At 40.0% G+C, this 24,098-nt stretch overlaps 1 long non-coding RNA gene across 1 annotated transcript; it reads right to left on the bottom strand.

Moving 5' to 3' along the window:
* Window positions 1–1,236: 1,236 nt before the first annotated feature.
* On the bottom strand, window positions 1,237–3,459 carry LOC122086404. Its single transcript, XR_006142402.1, has 3 exons — window positions 3,355–3,459; window positions 2,674–2,756; window positions 1,237–1,511 (listed from the first exon to the last, which is right to left on the bottom strand). It is a non-coding gene; the product is annotated as an uncharacterized LOC122086404 (long non-coding RNA).
* Between the last annotated feature and the right edge of the window lie 20,639 nt (window positions 3,460–24,098).

Here is a 24,098-nt window from a genome sequence, read left to right as displayed (position 1 = left end):
CCTCCCTTATCTATTGATGTGGACCATGGTGACAAGGGCTGAGGGAGGGGCACGTAGGGCTGGTAACCTCTGCTATGGATGGATTCTAACTGAGGTCTTCCTATGCTTTAGTGTGAACTTGGAGGGCGAGGAGAGCTTGGGGACTGATGTCTTAGACTTCAACCAAGACTCTCTGAAGAAGATGAAGCTGAACATGGATGAGGTCACTAAGGATGAGGCTGAGGGGTAACAGCCAATGGAGGTAGAGGATCAATCAGGAGGTGGTGATGGGGGTGGTCACGATGGTGATCAGGAGGGTGATGGAGGTGTTGACCCTCCACATGTGCCTCTTGGTGGGGTCGTTCCACCACCTAACCCTCAGACTATGGGGACTTCTATTGCCTCCTCATCTCATGGCACCAGGGGCTCGAGGCCTTATGGACTCAACAACGTGATGGCTTGCCTAGATACCACTACTGACCTACTAAGGAGGATGGATACTCGATTGGAGAGTGTGGATAGGAGCTACTACCTACTGGACAATCAGGTGGCCTCCCTTGAGGCATAAATACAGGCAATGGTCTTCCACCTTGCCATTCCAGTGCTAGGACTAGGAGCACAAGGTCAGAACCAAGCTTAAGGCTAGGGGTAGAATTAGTAGCAGGATCAGTAGCAGTAGTGGCTTATGTTGCCACGATAGTCTTAGGATTTCCTGTTTTATGTTTTCCAGCACAGCCGGCTTTGTTTTAGTTCTGATGTTCTAGCTTTTAGTTGTATTTTATTTCCTATCATTTGCTTTTATTATTTGAATTCCAAGGAATTTAGGCTAGTTAGAATTTCCTGCTTTCTATCATTTATTTTGAAAAATTTAGTGTAAGCTTCTGTACTCAGTTCTCTTTATATATAAAATGAAACAGCTTTAGCACCTAAACTTTTCTCCTAATTATGTAATTTCTATTAATTTTTATCCTTGAGATTTTTATTTAAATCCTAATCCCCAAATCATAGTTCAATTGAGATTGCGAGTTAAGGCAGAGCATCACGCTTTGATACTAAGCTGTCACACCCTAATTCTAATGAACCCAACTTACCATTAGGAATACCGGTGGTGTGAATAAGACGCGTACCCATCTTACAAACCTACCAGGATCTCTGATAGCAATACCTTAACATAAACAATCTCATAACACAAACCAAACCGAACCAATTGCAGCAAAATCAGAGTATAATAGCGGAATCATAATTAAAATGGGGGAAGTCATCTAGTGATATTACATATTCATAACCGATTTATCCAATTTACAAGCATGCAAGACTTATATATAATATGTCCAACAGAATACCAATTGTACAGTTTGGTATCAAAAGTCACAAATACGTTCTACACCTCAGGGTGCTGTGTAAGCATAGTGGTTGCAAGCACAATCTTGGTCATGCTCCTCCGCTTCTGGCATCCACCAGTCTCACTCCATACTCGGGTCCAAAGGATAGAGAGTCACAAGCCATAGGCATGGTAGTACCTGCATCACCATCTAAAAGGGGCATATACATTGGGTGAGCTTCCAACTTGCTCAGTGAGGGGTGGGGTTCATTCACAACTAAGCACAAGCATTAACATATATAATATTCCATGATGACATGAATACAAAATTAGACACATAGTCTATGATGCAAATGATGCAATTTATTTGATTATTAAACCAACTAAAAATATAACTACGTTTGGTAAATGCTACTACGGCACATTAGGTTGTATCCTTAGTCTTGGAACTCGCATATCAATTACACAGTGATACAAGCCCTAGCCATGATTAAGAGCCTGCCGGTCCTAGGATGCATCCATCGGTCACCCAAAAAACCCTTGGTGACCCCCGCCTAGTAGTCATGGCACCGGGATCACCATCGGTCACATCGGACTAGTTCCCATCTCTGGCAATAATCACACCGTACTGTGGGTGTGGCATTTTAGAAAAGTTCATTGAATATACTAACATTGGGTTATCCAACACCTTACCCCTATTGAAAAGGGGACATAGCATGGGGAATGTCACCTAACCACAACATCCTACATGCCTTGCATAATGATACAGTTAGTATGGACCACGTGATAGCGGGATTACCATCAACCATGAAGTGGGTCCATTTCTAAGTATAGTCCCAGGGTACATGACACCGGGACACCATCGACCACAAGGTGTAACCCACGACTAGATACCTATTCTAGCATACAAAGCAGTTGAGTATGGACTATGTAACAACGGGATTACCATCGGCCACGAAGTGTATCTATTTCTAAATGTAGTCCCTAAGAACGTGATACTAGGATACCATCGGCCATAAAGTGTAATCCGTGATTACATCTAATCTAATGCACATAATCAATGCATGAATGCAACAACCATATGACAATCATAGTACTAGAACCACCTCGACTGCATCAGATTCTACCTCACAATATAATAATGTAACTATCATACGGCAATCACGGTACCAGAACCAGCTCGGCCACACCGGATTCCGTCTCATAACATATATTTCATATCATTTTCAACACAACATATTATGTAATAATATAACATGTTATGGAACATCATAATCATTTAAGCAATTAAATAATCATGTAAAAATCCTAACACATGTGAGCAGTTCTAAAATAATTAAACAATCTGAAAATAAAAGTCAGCCATCCCTTACCTTAGCTGTGTTCTGTCAATTTGGTTCCAAGTGTGTAAACTGGTTATTCAACCCACTACCAGCCTCGAGGTACATGCATGTCTCTGTCCTAGGCACAAAGGTGATCGAATGTCAATACGTGTCGGGAACATAAAAAAGGGCCCACAGGGATTACTCCCAAAGAAGTTAGACACTGTTTAACCTAGACAATTCAGGTCACCGGATTCAGTCACCAGAAACAAGGTTCAAATCCACCGGACTAATCATATGTGAATTCAATGGCATTGGAAGAGAGGTCCTAAGGTTCAGAGACCTCACCGAAAACAACCATCGGATTTAGGTCCAGTGTTTTCGATGGAAACACAGAAGTTGCTTGTGGTATCTAGGGCTTTCCTGCTCGGTCCAATTGTCAGGATTTGTTCTGTAGAGGGTGTTCTTAGCATCATTTTAAGATAAAGAAATCCCTATTCCATTAGGCCATTTGGGAGATACATCGATCGAATAATCGAAACCCTAGATGGTCATTTGGTCCATCTTGTTGCCAGAGCTCATCAGACTTCGTTTGAGCTCGATAACCACACTGGGGAGGTGAAATACATACTCCCCGAGCTTAGGGAGGTGTAGAGGTCAAGATTTGCATCCATACTCACTTTAATCTAGCTCAAAATAAAGAGAGAGAGTGGTAGGAGAGGTGGCACTTACCTCCAGCAACTAAGCGGGTAGCCAACACCAAGGTGAGCTCCAAACTCCTTCCCTTTCCTCTTCTCCTTCCTTCCATTCTTTTCTTTCCTCCTCTTTACCTTTCCCATGATTGTACAAGTGAGGAATGAGGAAAATTAATCCTCATTTCCACTTATATAGTAGCCCATCACTAGGGCCTATTTGGTTGGGTCGTCTTTGTCCAAATGGATTATTTCCCGATTTGGGACACGCATGCCTGTCTCCATGGACTAATATGAAATACAAATCATGGGGAAGGTGTGGGAGAGTGTGTGTGGCCATCAGGGGTTGTTCCTGATGTAGGTGGTGGGGTCCACGGGCATCAAAATTAGTTCAATAGCACAAGTGGCCATCGAATTCAGCCCACCGGATCCAGGCCCAGGTGCTTTCGATGGTCTATTTCCGGTGATCAAGATAGCTATGTGTCTTGAATGCTTGCTATCCACAATTTAGTCTTGCCCGAGTATTTGCCCTAGGCTGTGTACATGGCCTTCCAACAATTTTGGTGGGTGCCAGGATTTAAGTGTAGGAGTGTCAGGTCAGTTACTGTCTAGAATCAGAAGGCTTGAATTCCCTCTAGTTGGATTGACAAGTAATACATGAGCAAGTGGGGTCATCTCTCCCCCTTTTGCAATGGGCTACCACGAGCCAAAATCAGATGGTACTTTCCACTTTCGGTCCGAGACCTATGACAACAGTTCAATTTGGACCAGGTTAGGGCATGGGTGTAACAATAATTCACCTAGGACAACCCTTTCCACAACCCACTAGCTTGCTCCAAGATTGGACAACAACAGTACAATCATCATCAGCTACAGAAGAATGCACAACAGGGCAGCATGCAGCATGCAGCAGGGGCAATATGCATGCATAGGCCAATTTAGCCCTTGGCGGCCCCCTTCTCTTACTCCTTCTTTCCTTCTTCTCCTCCTCTCCCTCTTTCCTTCCTTTTTTTCTTTCCTCTCCTCTCCCACGAATTCTGTAGGTGACAAATGAGGGGAAAGGGGTGGGTTAGATATATATAGAGTAGGACCACTAGGGTCTGTTTGGTTGTAAGGGCCATTTATGAGAATGAAATTATTCATTCATACTGACGTGTGGGCCCACCTATTCTTATGCATGTTGGGTGCCATAGGACCAGTGTGAGTTGCTCTTTCTTCTCATGTAACTAACCAAAGCGTACCCAAGAGCATGTGAGACCCACAGGGAAATAATGTGATTTTTTTTTTCTAAAAACAGACCCTCTGGCAGGTCTCACCCATTGGCCGGTGGTCAGGTGGGAAACCTGCCACTGACAATTAAATTTGTCCATCAGCAACCCTAGCTGTAGGGTTCCTCAACCAGTTGTATGTGGGACCCTATCCACACTTCTCTAGCCACTTCCCTTCGTTGCTTAGCCTATGAAGACTGTCAAATGTTCTACCTTCAATGCATCATACACTGGCTGAAATTGGAAATCCAACTGCCCTCAATGTCTATCAGGTCCAGTCACTTGGGGCACTCAGCTACTTCTAATACATCATATCACATTCCCCTCCTTATAAAAATTCATCCCAAAATTTTTAAAACTATCCATCATCAAGGATTAAATTTAAATAGTTCAAATTCATCTGTATCTATATGAGCTGCAAGATTGAAAATTCCGAATTTCTCATATCTAGCATTGGTGTTATGTTCATTCTTCTTCCACTTCTTAGTGTTCTTGGTATAGCCATACATTGACAGTATTAGTTAATTAGTAATACATACTGACATATCTATGGACCATTCTAATTATGTCTTTCAACCATCTGAGAATAAAGAAATTAGGATACCACTCTGCTCCATAAAATTTATCAATGCCAACCTCGGTGTTTCATCACACAACTATCATGACACCCTAGACATGTATCATTTATCATGATATGTCATTTACAAAGTCTTTGGAGTCTCACATCACTTTATGTATCAACTAATCCATAGCTATCACAATTCTTTCCTTAATAGAGTATTTCCCAAAATTCTTTTATTTCATGCTATTGATTCTCATTGTTTATGGTAATAATTCATCACTGTTGTTGCTCACTAGTTTTTCATAAACTCTCTACATTTTTCTTTATTTATTTATTTTTATCAATCCTTAAATTTTCTTATTCCTCAATATTCACAAAATTCATAACCTTATATTACACATAGATCCTTTAAATATCTATAGTTCTCCAAAACCAACATTTTGTAATTAACTTAAATCCTCAAATTTACAAGTCATGTTTACAATCCACACATTCATGAGTATACCTCCAAATCACATGAGATCAATTCTCAATTTCCATGATAAACTCTTATACCCATACCACTGTATTTCACAATCCAGCATAACAGAGCTTCCAGGGTAAAATTTCATCCACTGGCAGGTCAAGTGTTTTGATCGACCGGCTAGTGCCCTATAGACTATAGATATAAACTTCTCGCTAAGAGCTCATTTGTTCATTTTAGAATTCTTATTTTGGGAGAGCTTTTCACCGGTTTGTCGCTTCACTTTGTGACCACCTATTCCTAGCCATTTTCTTGCAATTAACACTTCGTCCAACATTTCCGGTAAGTCCTTTACTGCGTATTTCAACTTTTGACCATAACAATTGAAATTTTTAGGATGAATTGTAACCTAGGTTAAACTTCTTGTTTCTTCTTCAAATTTCTTCCATGCATATACCTAATTTTCTTTATTTCTTTAATTCTACGCGCAGGAAACCATGTTCCCTTGTCACACAACCCACAACAAAGTTGCCACAATTCCTCTTTGCCAAATGTCCACTGAGAGTTTTAACATATTTGGTTTCGGTCCCAAATGGATCAAAACAATTGGGATATGTTTTCAATCCGACCAATAGCCTTGGAAAGACCAATTAGGACTGTGGACCTTTAGTCATCTAGCGTGCATGAAAGATTTGAAGCATTGGTTGGGAAGCAATGGTCAAACCCAAAGAAGAAGCTTATCCCCGCCTAGTACCTGCCTTCTATTGTAATCTCAGTGGTTGGCATCTTCAAGATGGGAAGTATTATATTACCAGCTAGGTGCATGAAGTAGATATATCATTGACCACAATGGAGTTTGTCAAGCAATTAGAGTCTCTAGTGCCGGTTATAAAGCATACTATGCTCCGAATACCGGATTTATGCAATTCCTGAATGGGGATGAGAGAAATGACATGCGAGGAGTAGTGATTGGTGAGGATGCTGATTGGGCCTTATTCTCGAATTGGAGGCCTTCTCCTAGAGTACTATGTGGGGTGGTGCATTACAGCTTGCTTCCCATCAAAGGTCATTTCTGTAACTTGCTTGCACATCCTTCCATTTGTATATTAGGGAACAGATCATCCTACCTTATATCATGATCAGGCATATAGTGTATCGAGCTAACCATCCCAGTGAGGGTTACCTATTCTATGGGAGGATCTTGACCAAGATATTCCATCGCTTCGGAGTCGGGTCGCAAAATGAGCAGAAAAGTGGAGTCATTTCCACTCCTTTTGACAGGTCTATTTTGGAGAAGATGCATTTGAATCCTTAGGCCGGCAGTGATGAGGATGTGCCTGTAGCTGATCCACTCCAGAAGCCTATGGATGGGGAAGGATAGGAAATGGGAGTGGATGTTGATGATGATGTCGGAGATGAGTTCGAGGAGCACCCACCACATGAGGATATATAGGATGTGCATGGATCTGTACCTCTGGAGGAGGTTCCTTAGACTGGTTAGATTCCACTAGAGACACCTCAGGATGCTTCCTTCCAGCCTCAATATAGGATTATACCACCTCCACCTCTTGGGAGATTTAACTGGTTACCGTTCCTGCACCACTAGCTTACTTCATTGTTGGTTTCTTCAATCCTTCTACTTACACAGGTGTGTTGGACATGCAGGAGGTCATGGCCAAAATAGAGAAAGGTTTCTTGCACGTACACTCCAGTGTCATCTCCATGGATTCACAAGTCACCACGAGACTAGATACACTCAGTTCTTGTGTCACTACTTTGAGACTTTAGTGCAGGGTCTTTCGGAGTACTTGGGTGTCTCACCTGAGTACAAGCCTCAGCCTCAGCAACCACTTGCATCCTCTAGCCAGAAGCCCTAGTAGAGTAGCATAGCAATTCTTGACAGCCTATCTCTCCTTTTTTACTGACTTAGTTCAGTGTTTAATGTTCAGTTGTTTAGTTATATTCAGTTCATGTTTAGTGAAGTCCCTTTTTTGTCCTTTTCTTTTCTCTCTTCCTTATCTTATGTTTCTCAGTCTAGTATTATGTACAAATCGATGTAATCAACTTATGATTCTTTAATGAAATTATCTTGTGTTTCCGGCTTATGCACCTGTGCTAGTCTTCTAGTTTGTCAACTATGATTTATGCACTTACCTTGAAATTTTTTATTTTAAAACCTAATTGATCACCATTAGACCTATGATCTTGTGTATCGGAAGTTTCATAGAAAGCATGACGCTTTGATACCACTTTGTCACACCCTGTCTCAACTATAGGCCAAGGTATGTGACTCTGGATTTTAAACCCAATCATCCTACCTCTACCAGGATCACAGAAGCAGTCTACAAACTCTTAATACCATAAGAATACTACCAAGGTCAGAGTACACATATAAAATTCATAATTTAACATTACCCATGGTGACCGAGTCTAAAATGATAAACATATTATTATAAGCCCAAATTGAATTAACCCATAGATATATAAATAATTTATTAAACAGATAATGTAGATATAAATCATAATATAGAAAAGGAAACCACTACCTTGCAGACACGACCCCACAACCTTTACTAAACACTTATCCGCTTTAGCTCCGGTTCCACCATTTAAAAAGAGAAATCCACGAGGGGTGAGCTTCACAAGCCCAGTGAGGGATGAGTAGACAAACACACACATCCAAACATGATGCCAATCCATTCTCACAATAATAATCACAACATGATGCCACAGATGCATAGCCACATGATGTTGTTTCATTTATAAATATTAGATATAAGTACTATACGCAACGTAGGTTGTAACCTCTCCTCGGTACATCGGGCTCCAGAGATACAAGCTAGTTGCAAATTGGAGTCATCCAGTCCTGAAAAATACCTCGGTCTCCTAGTCAACCCCTAAATAGTAACCCCTGATAGTTATGGTCCCAAAAAACCCATCTGTCACCCATGCTGTCCAATAGTCATGTGTATAGTACGTCGTACCATACCCTCTATGGACACAATACGTTGTCCCCGACCATAGTAGTCCCCCACAGCCTACAACCGAGTGGGATTAGCCAATACCTCACCCCCTATTGGCAGAGGGTTATAGGATTGGGATTTGATCTAACCAAATGTAGTCTACATGCATCCACAGCAATTCATAGAATCCACTTATCCAACTATGGTTATAATTATAATACTAATCTCTGAGCCCACAGTACCAGACTCCTCCCCTTGGTCCCACTGTGCCTCAAACCGTCAATACTATAACTACTACCATACATCACATCACTAGTCACATCCACAAAACCTCAATCACAGTAATCTAGGAAATCAAAAACCACATGTGCAATTTATACTTTTATATAAAATACATCCATAACAAAGATAACAAAGCATTACACATGGTCATATAGAATCAAAAGTATAGAAACACTCCGTAAAATAAATCAGAACATCTGCTTACCTTGATACCTGAATTTGAAGCCTTATTAGTGAATTCCCTTCATCACATATCCTCACCGAGTATCTTAGGTTTGTAAGTATTAATTTAATATTTAATGTGGCATTGAGATGAAGGAAACAATAATTGAGTATTTGGAAGCCATTAAGGCTAAGTTTGATTGTTCCAAGAAATCTCAGGCTGGTGACTTGATAAGTAGTTTTATACATCCAAGTTTGATAGGTTGACAATGCTAGGGACCAGATTCTAGGTTTAGTATCATTGGGAAACATGATCAGAGGGTTGGGAATCAACTATGATAATGATTTTTGGTGACCATAGCCCTCAACTCCCTACCAGAATCTTATAAGCACCTCATGACCACTTATAATACACTAAAAGATAAGTTGGCTATAGATGTGCTGATTGTTGTGGTGACTCAAGAAGAGGGTACCTTAAACAGAACCAAGGTTGAGAGTGCTAACCTCACTTAAAGCAAGGGACATCATCAGCTGGTCCAATTAGAAACAATAGGAGGTTCTTAAAGTAGGGGAGGTTCACCCTATATAAGAAGAAAAAGATCTTTCAGGTAAGGAAAGGATAGCAGGTTGTGGGACGGAAAGACTTGAGTTGGATTGAGTGCTTTTGGTGTAAAGCAAAGGGTCCCATAAGGAAGGACTGCTTCAAGAGGAAGGCCTATCTAGAGAAGAAGAATGACACTAGAGTTCTAAGCAGGAGGGTGCCAAGCATGAATGAAGTGAGCGTGTTTATGAGGAATGGAGCTCAAGTAGTAGTCGAAGCCATATGATCCATTAGGCTATTTTTAAGTTCAAACTTATTTTTATACTTGAAGGATGTTTACATTCCCTCAATGAGGAGGAATTCAGTTTCAATTTCAAAACTATGTTTAGATAGTTATTCAATTAATTTTAAATTAAATGGCTTCACTATATTGCATGATTCTTTTTTGTTGTGGGTTCTTGTAATTTGATAGATGGACTTTATAGATTGAACAACAGTTCCATGTAAACGTTTAATGGTAGATGAAAAGTCTTTAGCATTGTGGCATAGAAGATTGGGTCATATCTCTAGGAACTCAATGGCGAGAATAGTGAAGGATGGAGTTCTAGATAACATTGACCTAAAGGATTTGGGAAATTGTATTGACTGCATTAAAGGGAAGATGACAATCTCTAAGAAGAAGGAAGCTTTTTCACAGTGTTGGAGTGTTGGATATCATACACACAGACATCTGTGGTCCTTTTCCAATACTGATACTAAATGGTAGACGTTATTTCATAACATTCATTGTTTATTGGTCTAGATATGGATACATCTTTTTACTTAGTGATAAATCCATTGCACTTGACTCTTTCAAGATTTCTAAGGCAGAAGTGGAGGTTTTCCACTCTAGGAAAATCAAGGCAGTCAGGTTTGACAGGGGTGAAGAGTACTATGGAAGCCTAGACCTTTTGCCTTTTTCCTGCAAGAAAATGGGATAACGCCTTAGTATTCCATGCCTGGGACATCTCAGCAGAACGGAATTGCAGAAAGATGGGATAGAACCTTAAAGGACATTGTCTGAACCATGATCAACAACACTAATCTATCAGAGTCATTATAGGAGAGGCACTCAAAACTTCCATATACATTCTCAACAGGGTGCCTAGTGTTTGAATTTTAAAAGTAACTGTAAGCGTACGGATCAATGTAATTAACGGGTCGAACACAAGGAGAGCAACCCCTTTATTTTAAGCTTCTTTTAACAATGCGAAAGTGTAACAATTGATTATGGTGATCTACTTTTGACTACCGTCCTAACACAAATGCATCTAAAAGTATCCTAACCAACACTTCTAGGGAAATTGAAAATTGGAATTGCAATAAAAATTAATCGAGCTAACCATTCACATCTAATCCTAACCATTCTTCATCTAAGAATTTAAATACTCAAACCATGCAATTAAAAAGCAAATAATTGAAATAAAAAGTACTAAAAATTAAATAAAAAAAAGGAATAAAGTTAGAGAGAGGCACACAAGTAGGTATCTCTACTTAGCCCAAGGGATGCACCATAAATAATATGAGTTTCCCTACTTGACCAGAGAGTACTCTTACAAGGGCTTTTCTACTTGGTTTTAGGGGAAGGGATGCAATATAAATAATCAAAATAAAAAGATGGTTCCATGGCTAGAGAGGGGCAAAGTCAATGCATAATCTAGCCATGAACCTCAGGGAAAAGGGAAAGCAATAATGTAAAAGCTGAAAATTTAAAACCTACTTTAAGAATGAAAGGGTAGCAAGAAGAGGGAATGAGAGGGGGGGGTGAGAGGACTACTGTAGAAGCCTATTTACTTGAACTTCAAGACTTGAACTTGAAAAATTGATTGAGATTTGAAATACTACCAGTACTTAAAACCAGATCTGAAATAAACCAAATCTGAAATTGCTAGTATTAGAGAAAACAAATCTGAAAGAGAAACTTGAACTTGAAAGGAGATGCTCCACAACTTGTTCTTGTCACCTATAACTAAACCTAGAACTAGAACTTGTAAATTACAACTTCAATTGCATAAAACATAAAATTAAAAGACTAAATCAAAGAAAAAAGAAGACTAAATCAAAGACAAAAGTGCTTGCATTCATTAAATAAAAGAGGATTACAAAAGTGTTTAATAGCAAAAACTAAAACTAGAACTAAAGGGAGAGAAAGAAAGAGAGTGACTAAAAAAAAACCCCTAAGAAGAGAAGTGCCTCCATTTCTTACATGATTCTTATTTATATGGAAGGGGAGAAAAAATCAAACAAATTAGATTTCTAAAAGGTAGGATTTTCTTTTGAGATTGAGGTGCTGATGTGGAGGGAAGAGAAGAGGAAAATCGTGCAAGATGGGAGACCCAACGATTTTCTATTTTATTTATTTATTTATTTTTTTAATATTTTCTCTCTTATTTCCTATTTTTCCACTCTTTTTCTCTCTCCTTCAAACTTGTGCACAACCCTTGGATGATTTCCTCTACTTGCTTAAAGATTTGGATATCTTTGTTGATGATGTGGAGGAGAGAGACACGATTTGGATTTTTGCACACCACAGCTCACCAACTACGCTAAGTAGTTGTTGTTACAAAAAAAAAAGAATCTTCAATTATTCAAGGGGGTCCATCGATCCTTGTTGGCATTTGGAATATTCTTTTGTACCTCTGGGGCAATTGTAGAAGGGCTGGCCTATATCCCGGTTCAATTTTGGTCTATTTTTTTTTCTAGTCCAAAAAGAATAATTACGTGTACGGGTGCCAAAACGAATGTGTAGTTTTAATGCAACACATCCATCTTGGTCAGAATTTCATCCTCTTCGCAGCCATGAAAAGAAACTGGACTCTTTTACTTGTAAAATTGGAGATAGGTTGCCCGATAATTCTTAAGGCCTTTAAAATTCAAAATCTGTAAAAAAAAGAGTAAAACCTAAAGTAGCTCCATTCTAAGTATGTAAAAATTCATGCTTTTATACCCTAGATTTCACACATAAATGTGCTCATCAGAATTCCCCCACACTTAGACTTCTTTAGTGCTTGAGAAAAACAAAAAGAAAATGAATAAAAACAAAAAACCTAACTCACTTTCGTAGGAATCTCGATTGCACTTAGCATGTGCAACAAGCCTTTAAACCACTAGGTCACCCCTAGAGGATGAGTTGTGTCTCATGGGTGTTTGCAGTGAATATACACCCAAAATTCAGAAAAACAAATCCCAACCTTGGCTAAAGGTAAGGGCCATACTGATCTAGAGCAAAGATAATTCCTCTTACACTTGATCTAGGGACCCCCACACTTGAATTTTCATTACCTCATATCGATTTCAGGCGCAAGCATATTTCTTTAATTTGTAATTTACATTGTCTCTTCAAAAACATCTTTATCTTAAGGCAAGACCACTTGTGAAGTAATAGGGAACCCAGGACTAAGGCGTTAAAGTGTTTTTGACCAAACATGTTACCAAGGCATTGATGACATTTACACATACTTTCCTACTATGTGGTTTTTCTTTCTCATTTTCTTTTCACAATAAACTCTATCCTACACTACTATTGGTCTGAATGAAATGGTGGAGCAAACACTAGACACCCAAGTTACTATGTAGCTTCACTTTTTGCATATGCTCACATAGACAGTGATGCCAGAGTTCTTTCAGAAGTTTCTTCTCTAAGAGTTTCAATCAATAAATCACGTTTCCTGAGGCGCAATGCCCTGTCTAGTTCTAAGGAAATCAACTCATACTTTTCATTTATATCACTTTCCACACTTCATTTAAAATTGTGTATTTGTCAACACATGCCAAATTAAAAAGAAGATCTCAACTCCAAATCAAAAGTACAAGGAACCCATAAAATTACATATGGTTCAACACCATAAAATAAGGGTTTTTTATTTTTCAAAAGAGAGTCCCATCTCAAGACGCAAACTTGTTTCTTTTTTCTCAACAGAGTTTTTATGTGTTCAAGATGGGTACCTTAATCAAAATTATTTCTTTCATACATCAGGCAACTGAATGGTATGATCATTAACCAAAAGCCAAAGTAAGATTTCACCCTTAGCAAGCTCAAAAACAAAAGAAAAACAAACAAAGGAAAAAAAAAAAGAAACTGATTTTCCTCCCTCACACTTAAGTCATGCAATGTCCTCAATGCATGGAAAGAATTAGAAGCAAAGACAATGCATGGGGGCTCATACCTCGGTAAAAGTCAGTCATCTGTGTAAAAAGGTTCATGGAGATCCATGACCTCTTCACTAGTAGCAGTAGGAATCTCAAAGAATGGTTTTAGAAGTTGACCATTGACCTTGAAAATTGCACCTATGCTAGGGTTCAAAACCTCAACAGCACCATAAGAAAAAATATTCTGCACAATATAAGGACCATCCCAACGGGATCTCAACTTCCCTGAAAAAATATATAACCTAGAATTGTAGAGCAAAACCTTATCACCAGGAGTGAAAGACTTCCTAGGGGTTTGTCTATCATGAAAACACTTGGTTTTCGCCTTATAAATCCTAGCATTGTCATAGGCATCATTCCTAATCTCCTCTAACTCTGCTAGTTGGAGTCCTCTATAAGTACCTGTTACACCTATGCCCTGACTTGGTCCAATTTGAACTGTTGTGATAGGTCTCGGAGGGGGAGAGATGACCCTAAGTATTCATGAATCGCGTGCCACTCTAACTGGAGGGGATTTGTACCTTCTGATCCCATACGGTAAGTGACCCGACTCCTCACATATAAATCTTGGTACGATGTGATTGTTGCCGAAAGGCTTTGAGCATGCCACCCATGCAAGACCAGCTATGGGACAACAAGCAATTAAGATAGCAAGCTATCTTGACCACCAAAAATATGCCACCAGATCCACTGGGCCTGAATCCGGTGGGCTATTTTCGATGAGCATAACAGGCTGCTATCATGGTGTCAATGCATGTGGGCCCCACCACTCATGTCATAAACAGTCTCAGATGATCCCAAATCATCCCCCATATTTTCCTTGTGACGTGAATGCATTTCGGACCTAAGTGGTCAAGTTCTTGGGCTCCGAAAGTCATAATAACCCAATCGGTCCGTATAGGGTCCAACAAAATAGACCCTAAGATCCTCATTTCTCTTGTGTCCAATGTAAGAGAGGAAAGGAAGGAATAAAAGAGGAAGAAAAGAAGAAGAAGAAGGGGGAAAGGGTTTACCTTAGTGCCAGCTACCACCTAGTTGCTGGAATTACTGCCAAAGGTAAGTACAACCTCCCATACCACTCTCTCTCTTCATTTTGACCTAGATTAAGCTATTTTTGGATGTAATCTTAGTGTACAAACCATGTTGGGGTTGGAGAATGCATATTCTACCCTTCCGGTGTTGTTGCCAAGCTCAAACCAAGCCCTGTGAGCTCTGATAACAAGTATTGCCAAATGATCAACTAGGGTTTTGATCGTTCGATTGATGTATATCCCAATTGGCTCAGTGGATTCAGGATTTTATTGGCTTAGAATGATGCTAGGACCATTCCCTACAAACTCTATGAAATAAATCCTGATGATCGGGCCCAAACCAAAAAACCCCAAAATGGCTAAACACTCTTGTACCACCACCAGAAGCAAGCCACCAGAAACATTGGACCTACTTCTAGTGGCATATTTCCAGTGAACCTTAGAGCCTTAGGAGCTCTCTGTTAGTTTCACTGAAACCATGACTGATATTTCTGGTGGAAATTCCCTGTTTTCGATGGGTGTTTTCGGTGATATTACTGTCACTGATGGATTTTGTCTATACCCTTTGGGGGTGACCCATGTGGGTCCCTCCTGATGTTCCTAACATGTATTGATGTACGGTTCCCTTTGTGTCTAGGACAGTGATGACATGAACCCTAGAGTCAAAATTGAGTCCAATGATTGGTGGCCGAATTTGAACCTTAACCCACTCAAATATAAACTAGGTGAGGGATTGACAATGTTTATTATTGGAATGCTTATTATTATTAAATTGCTCATATGCTTAGAATTATTTGTTTAATTATGATTGCTCAAATACGATGATGATATGTTATATTTAGCATTTTACGATTATCATATGAATTGTATGGAGATGTATTACAGGATTCAATATGACTGAGGTGGTACTGGTACCATGATCACCGGGTGTATGGTTGTGTGTGTGAGACAGAATCCGACATGGTCGAGGTGGTACCGGTGCCATGATTGCCGTATGTATGTTCCATTCATGTATTGATTATGTGCATTAGAGTTAGTGTAGTCGCGGGTTACACTTTGTGGCGAAGGTCTAATCGGTATCATGTACCCCGGGACTGCATTTGGAAATTGATACACTTCGTGGTCGATGATTGGTACCGGTGTTGGTCCATACTCAACTATGACATGTATGCTAGGTTAGGTAAACGGTCTTGGGTTTTACTTTATGGCCAAGGTCTCACTGGTATCATGTACTTGGGACTGTATTTAGAGATAGATTACACTTTATGGCCGAGGTCTTGCAGGTATCGTGTAATCCATACTAACTGTATCATTATGAAGGCATGTAGCATATATATGGTTAGGTATCACTCCCTATGCTATGAACCCTTGCCAACAGGGGTTGAGGTCTTGGATAACCCATTATGGTATGTTTGATGTGCCTTTTCAGAATGCCACACCCGTAGTACGATGTGATTGTTGCCAGAGGCAGGAATCTATCTGATGTGGCCGATGTGTTACCAGTGTTGTGACTTCTAGGAGGGGATTATCAGGGGTTTACTGGGTGACCCATGGATTCATATGGGGGCTGGCAGACTTCTATACACAGCTAGGGTTTGTATCCTTACATAATCGATGGCAGTTTCGAGATGAAGGATACAACCTATTGTATCGTAGTAGCTTTAACCAGACTTAGTTTGTATTGTTAGGTGGATAATAAATAAATTAATTGCATCACAAGCATCATGGACTATGTGTTTAATTTTTGCTATCATGCATCATGAATTGTTATTATTATTATCTTACTTAGATGTGCTTGACCCTACCCCACAGTGAGCGAGATAGAAAGCTCACCCCACATATACACACTTTTTAGATGATGATGCAGGTATGGTCGTGCCTATGGCTAGTAACACTTTTTCCTCTGGACCTAAGTACTGAGTGAGCGACTGGTGGATGTCAGATGCGGAGGAGCATGGCCAAGATTGTGCTTGTGACTTTTGTGCATACACAGTGCCATGAGGCATTCGGCGTATTTTTGATTATGTTGATACAGGTCTGTGAATATTATGTTTTAAACTTGATATATGTAAGTCCTGAAGGATTGTAAATAGAATAACTTGGTGAATGATATTTTGTTAATTTCCCCATTTATTTCTAATGATTCTGCTATTATACTCTAATTTTGCTGCTTATGGCTTGTTTGTGATGTGATATTGTGAAATGTTAAGGTACTGCTATCAGGGATCGTGGTAGGTTCGTAAGACAGGTACATGTCTTATCACACCTCCTGTATTCCTAATGGTAAGTTGGGTCTACTAGAAGTGGGGTGTGATAGCTATGGTATCAGAGCATGAAGTTCTACCTTAACTCACAATCTCAACTGAACTATGACTTTGGGAAATTAGGATTAAATAAAAATATCAAGACAACAATAATAGAAATTGCACAATTAGGAGACAAGTATAGGTGTTAAAGCCATTTTAATATAATAGAGAACTTGATTACATAGCCTCCACTTTTTATAAAACTAAACTACGAAAAGCAGGAAAGCTTAACTAGCCTAAAGACTAGGAGTGTAAATGACAGAAGCAAATAACATAAAATGAAAGTTCAACTAAACCTAAAACATCAAACTTAAATAAAACATAGAAAGGGAAATCCTAAAACCTACAGTGGCAAACATGCCAGTACCCCTACTGCTCTTGTTGCTACTGCTGCTGGTTCTGTCCCTGGCCTTGAGCTTAGTTCAGACCATGTATTCTTGGAGGAGGCACCAAAATACTAAGATGGAAGACCATTGCCTACATCTGTGCCTCTAGGAAGGCAACTCTATTGTCCATAAGACAATAGATCCTGTCTATACTGTTGAGGTGGCCATCTATGCTCCTTATTACTGATGTGGTGGTGTCCAGGTGGGCCATAACATCATTGAGACCATAGGCCCGGGGCACCCCTAGTGCCCCAAGAAGTGGAAGCAGCCATAGAACTCATAGCCTGGAGGTCAGGTGATGGAGCACCACCAACCCCAACAGGTCCTTCCCCTGCACCTCCAACATCTCCACCAACACCTCCACAATATCATAGGCACCACCACCTTCTACCTCCATAGGCTGCACACCTCCCTCTGGATCAAGTGTCACCTCCCTCATATTAGGGGTCATCTTCCACAGAGGATCTTGGTTGAATTCTATGACCTCTTCAACCAAGCATGCCTCTCCCTCAAAATCCACCCTAAAGCGGTGGAAGATGTTAGTCAGTATTCTTTCATAACATAGGTTCCTGACTCGGTGATCCTGCCCCTCGAACTAAATTACCATGGTCCACATCAGGAGGTAAGGAAGACGTATCTGCGACCCCATGTACAAGCAATAAGTCACATAGGAGTGCAGTGCGGATACCTCATCGTAGTGTCCATAAGTGGCGAGAACGTTCAACTAGACAGCACAACAGATGACCTTTGGAGTAGCAAAATAGTTGATTGAACGGTTCCATCCCTTAGCCTCTTTAGCCAGCATGTCGTTTATCTCCTGTATGGTATTGAGACTTTGGAAGTCATAAGCTGGAGTTCGAGGCTGGCAGTACACCAGGTCACCAGCATTGTCGACCATCAGAATATTGGCCAATTGTCTCATGTCAAAGGAGATCTCCACCTCCTTCACATAGGAGGTTACCCGCATCTCTTTGGTATCTCGGTTCACGTATTACAGGTTGGAGTAGAACAACCTGACCAGTGTTGTGTAGTAGTACTTGTTGGGTTTTAAGATGCGATACCACCCTACCGCCTCAAAGCATTGAAGGAGACGGAATGCATGGAAGTCTCTTGTCCTCACATAGACTCCTGGGTGAACGTTGCGGCACTTGAAGAGTTCCCAACGGTCTTGCTCAGCTACAGAGCGCAACAGGATTGGGTTGAACTAAGCGGCAGCGTCTTGCTCCTCTTGTTCAACGGCATGTCAAGTATGTACACGGTGTCCAAACATCATTGCAATATGATTCCTAAGGATTTAAGAATGAAAACCTAGTTCAATGGCTAAATGTAAAGCTCACAGAGAAAAAAATCACGAAACTAGGTTACAGAGAGTAGAAACGTACCTTTGATTCGTGTGTGCCAATAGATCGCAAAATAGGGAGAGGAAGGTAGGGAATGGGTTGAAAAACTCTCTTTGGCCATTTTCACACCTTTTCCACAAGTTAGAATAGGATTTTTTACAATGAAACCCAAACCCGAGTCTATTTATAGCCGTTTTGGAACCACCAAAAACAATCCATCGGAAACACTAGACTTGCTTCTGGTGCCTGTTTCTGGTGAAATAAAAAGTCCCAGTTGTTCTCTGTTTTACCCACCGGATATAACACTGATATTTCTGGTGGATTAATTCATATTTTCGGTGAAAGATGCCCTTGTTTCTGGTGATTATTTTTGAAAATATATATTTTTTTATTTTCCAAATTTGATTATTATTTTATTGCCTTAAGGGGATGCCTCTTTGTGATACGCGTGTGATCGGATACAAATATGTGTGGACCCCACTTATGCATGCCCTAACCCTAATTTTTCCTACTGTATACCTGTGGGACCCAATATATACGCATGTGTTCCAATTACATGCAACCTTGTATATGCATTAGAATTAATTAGATTCTTTCATAGGAGTCATGTCACGTCGGAACACTTGATCCCGATCCCAATCACGCCCGTTACCTCCCACTTCTCCTACACGGAATCGGGGTAGACCCCGCAATGCACCCCCAGCTCCATCGGTGCTTACAGCCTATGATGTGGTCCGTCATGGATAATATGATGCGGGGAGTTGAGGAAAGGAAAAATTAGTTTATGGCTGAGATCGATGATTAGATCCAAGCGGTGATGGGAGCCCGTAATGCACTACCTGCACCACTTAGTCCACAGATACCCACTCTAATACCTGCTAGATCGGCTACCCTTCAGACATCTGGTGGGGCATAAGTGCATGGGCAGGGGCATCTAAATGTGCATGGGCAAGTGCAAGACCCGATGCTGGATCGAGCCCAGGCCCATGTAGAGGACTGGACAGACTTGACGAAAAGGATGGAGAAGTTTCAATGGCTTAGGCCCCCATACTTCTTAAAGGTGGGTCAAGACTTGTTGTATCCATCAAGATGGATTGGTGGAATGGAGAAAGGTTTTAGACTGATGGGTTGCACTGATGAACAGAAAATTTTATATGCAGGCTATCAGTTACAAAACGAAGTAGATGATTGATAGAGTGTCACCGAGCATATTCTAAGGGCTAATAACCCAAACCGTACTTGGGTAGACTTCAAAGGGGCCTTCTTTGAGAACTACTTTTTGGAAAGCTTTGGAGATAGGAGAGAGAGTGAGTTCTCTCAATTGGTTCAAGGTTCTCGGTCTGTGCTCGAGTATCAACAACGTTTTGAGGAGCTATTCCATTTTTCTCCTAAGCATCTCAAAGGTGATAGAGCCAAAGCAAAGAAGTTTGAGAAAGGGTTGAGGCTCGGTATTGGGTCAACCATTGTTGGGTTGAAACTACAGAATTATGCCGAGGTGGTCCAAGTGGCCAAGTCTATTGAAGACCAGCATAGAGATAATTTCATGGCCCAACAAGGAATGGAAAAGAGGCCAGTGGGATCTGTTGATTCTAGGGGAGGTAGCAAACCTTTCCGAGTGCCTTATATCAACCCAACTTCAGTGTAGTTCAGGAACCTTGAAGCTAGTCCGACTTCCCAGTCCTCCCGATCTAATGTTGTATCTCAGTCTATGGGATGGAGCCTGAGGTGCTTTTATTGTGATCAGCCGGGCCATATGGTGAGGACATGCCCCCACCAGAGGCCAGGTGATGCACCATACACTATGCCACCTAGGCCCCAGTAGACAAGATTTGTAATACATAAAATCATCCTTGAAGAGACTAGGCCAATAGAATCCACACTGTAAAACTTTGGCCGTACTCTACTTTGCACTAAAATGGCCTCCACATGCTTGATCATGACAAAAAGAGAGAATGGAATGCTACTCATAATCAAGAACACATCATTGGATAATCTGATCCAGACATATCTTAAACAAATAAGAATCATCCTCGAAAAAGTACTTAACTTGGGAATGAAACCTATACTTTTCTTGGCTGGACCAGTGATCCGAAGTCACACTCGAGACTAAGAAGTTGACAATATTAGCAAACCATGGTTCACTGGACACTATAAGTAACTATTCATCAGGAAAATTCTCATTGACTAGAGAATCGACAGTCAAAGAATTGGAAAGCTGGGATAAATGATCTGCAACTAGGTTTTCACTTCCTTTCCTATCCCTAATTTTCAAATCAAACTCTTGTAAAAGTAAAACCCAACTAATGAGACGGGCTTTGGCATCCTTCTTCTGAACAAGGTATCTAAGATTAGAATGATCAGTATACACCACCATATGTGACCCAACTAAGTAAGATCTAAACTTTTCTAATGCAAACACAATAGCTAAAAATTCTTTTTCAGTGGTAGTATAGTTGAGTTGTGCAGCATTTAGGGTCCTACTAGCATAGTAAATGATAGTGGGCAGCTTATTAATCATTTATCCCAAAACCGCTCCTATGGCAAAATCAGAAGCATCACACATCAGTTCAAAAGGTTCAGTCCAAACAGGTGGTTGAACAATGGGTGCATTGGTTAACTCCTTCTTAAGTTGCTTAAAGGATTCTAGGTATTCTGTGGAAAACTCAAAAGTTTGATCTTTAGCAAGTAGTAAGGTGAGAGGCTAGGCTAACTGACTAAAGTTTTTAAGAAACCTTCTATAGAAGCCAGCATGACCAAGAAAATACTGGACATCCTTAACAAATTGAGGAGGTAGAAAATAACAATTAAATCCACTTTGGTTCTATCAACCTTAATTCCCTCCTTGGATACTACATAACCTAAAACAATACCAGATTTAACCATAAAATGGCATTTCTCCCAATTTAAAACCAAATCCTTAGATATGCACATTTTCAAAACAAGGGAAAGATGGTGAAGACACTCAGAATAGAAATTTTCATAAATCAAAAAGTCATCCATAAATACTTCTAAGAATTTTTCAACCATGTTAGAAAAAATACTCATCATTCATCGTTGGAACGTAGTAGGGGCATTGCAAAGTCCAAAGGACGTATGCATGTAAGCAAATGTTCCATATGGGCATGTAAAAGTGGTCTTATGTTGATTTTTTAAAGCAACTGGGATCTGATTATAGCTGGAATATCCATCAAGAAAACAATAATATTTATGTCCAGCTAACCTCTCTAACATCTGGACAATGAATGACAATGGGAAGTGGTCCTTCTAGGCTGCCACATTAAGTTTTCTGTAGTCTATGCATACTCTCCACCCTGATTGGACACGGGTTGGAATCAGTTCATTATTGGCATTGAGAACTATAGTAACACCATACTTCTTGGGCATTACATGAATTGGGCTTACCCATTGGTCATTAGAAATAGGATAAATTATTCAATGATCCAAGCACTTTAGGATCTCTTTCTTAATGGCTTCCATCATCACTGGGTTAGCTCTTCTTTGGGGTTCCGTGGATGGTTTGGAATCCTCCATAAGATGTATATGATGTTGCATAATAAAAGGGTTTATACCCTTGATATCAGCCATTGTCCAACCTAGGGCTTCCTTATTGTCTTTTAACACTTTGAGTAATTACTCTTTATGGCTAAAAGTCAAATCTAAAGAACTTATTATTGGAAGAGTCTGCTCAAGCCCTAGGAAAGCATACGTAAAATTAGATGGCAACTCTTTAAGATCTAACTTAGGGGGCTCAACTATAGAAGGTTTGAGAATGGAATTGGAAATGGGTCCTAAGGGCTCCACAGGTGTGTGAAGACTTAAGACTTTAGAAAAGAAAGTTTCACTATCATCATCCAACTCAACCATACACTCTTGGAATTCTGAATCAAAATCAATATCAAAGTTGGTAATTATATCATCAGAAAAATCCACAAAATCCTCAAGCATATTGATCTCTTCTTCCATATGTGGTTGCTGGTCTATCCTAAACATGTTAAACTCAACAGTTTGGTTGCTAAAAGATAACCTTAGGAAATCATTCTGGCAATTGATTAATACAATACAGGTAGCCAAGAATGGTCTTCTTAGAATTATTGGGATCTCATCCTTGGTTGAGAAGGGCTTGATATCTAACACAATGAAATTAATAGGAAAAATAAATTCTCCCACCTTAAGTAAGACATCCTCAACCATCCCTTTAGGAATCTTAACAGACATATTTGTCAACTGAAGAGTAGTTTTAGTGGCTTTCAATTCTACCAATCCTAGTTGCTAGTATACATGGTAAGGTAAAAGATTCACACTTATGCCAAGGTCAAGTAAGGTATGCTCAATGTAGGTATTGCCTATGACATAAGCTATAGTAGGGCTCTCTAGATCTTTATACTTGGCGACTATAGGCTGAGAAATTATGGAACGGATGTTACCTTCCAATAACACCTTTTTGGGCACACTAGTGATACATTTATGAGTTCACAAATCTTTCAGGACCTTTGCATAGGTGGGGATCTGGGATATGGCATCCAAAAGAGGGATGTTCACTTCTACCTTTGTGAAGATTCTAAAATTTTGTCTATGGAAGCAGTCTTCTTTTTGTTTACCAAGCGATTAGGAAAGGGGACAAGTGTAGACACCAAATTTTGTCCCCCCTTAGTAATGATGAATTATGGGAAACGATGAAACATGTATTCTCTCTTTCAGAAAGAAATCCAATTTTTGGCACAAGTCCAGACTAACCCAGCTATCCCAACCTAAAGCCATTATACAAGAACATACGGAATACAATTAAGTGTAAGACCGATTAGGAGTTCAACCCGATATTTTTAAAATGATTGTAGGAAGGGTGACCGAAAATGGTCATTGATGCCTTTTTCTAGAATACGACAATCGAGTCTAGCATGTGCTCGATTCCCGTATCACTGGAAAGCATTAAGATATATAGTCTCATTGATATCTTGTATGGAAAAAATGGATACCTAGATGTGCCATAATGCCTACCTAACTTTGAACCAATTAAACCAGACCAACATGAACTAGACCAAACTTGAACCAAATCAAACCAGACCAAACTTGAACCAAACCAAATCGAATAGAACCTGAACCAAACCAAACCAAATTTGAACCAAACTAGACCAACCCGAACTAGACCAACCCTAAACCAAACTAGATTAACCTGAACCAGACCAAACCTGAACCAAACCAGAATAACCCAAACCAGACCAAACCTGAACCTGAACCAAATTAAACCAACAAGGACCAAACTAGACCAACCAAAACCAAACTAGAATAAATCCA

This window comes from Macadamia integrifolia, chromosome 8 (assembly GCF_013358625.1).
Source record: "Macadamia integrifolia cultivar HAES 741 chromosome 8, SCU_Mint_v3, whole genome shotgun sequence".
NCBI lineage: Eukaryota > Viridiplantae > Streptophyta > Magnoliopsida > Proteales > Proteaceae > Macadamia > Macadamia integrifolia.
The sequence above is the reverse complement of the archived record's forward strand: the minus strand, read 5'-3'. Positions and strand labels throughout refer to the sequence as shown.